The sequence below is a fragment of the Myotis brandtii genome, unplaced genomic scaffold (genome assembly GCF_000412655.1).
Source record: "Myotis brandtii unplaced genomic scaffold, ASM41265v1 scaffold1236, whole genome shotgun sequence".
Classification (NCBI taxonomy): Eukaryota; Metazoa; Chordata; class Mammalia; order Chiroptera; family Vespertilionidae; genus Myotis; species Myotis brandtii.
Genome location: NW_005354316.1, coordinates 1,037,742 through 1,038,067, shown reverse-complemented (window position 1 = coordinate 1,038,067; position 326 = coordinate 1,037,742).

Sequence of the window (326 nt, the reverse complement as noted above, 5' to 3'; positions counted from 1 at the left end):
CTTCCTTCCTCTGCGGGACCCTCCGGAGCCAGGAGCTCCTGCAGGTGCGGGGCGGGGGCGGGTCAGTGCCCTGGGCTCGTGGGGGAGGGAGAGGAGTCGCTGGAGGAGGGTGAGCCCCTGGGGAGGTGTCCTGGGCGGAGGGTGAGCGGAAGGCCGACCTCGGAAGCCTGGTGCCAACTGCAGGAGGAGGGCTTCCTGTGCGGGGGCCCGGGTGGTCAGAGGGGTCCTGGGACAACGTCCTCTGTGGTCGGTCCCCTAGGGCAGTGGACATAAGGGCTCTAACGTGGGGGCGCTGGGTGGGGGGCGGGGTGTGTGGCCGGCAGAGC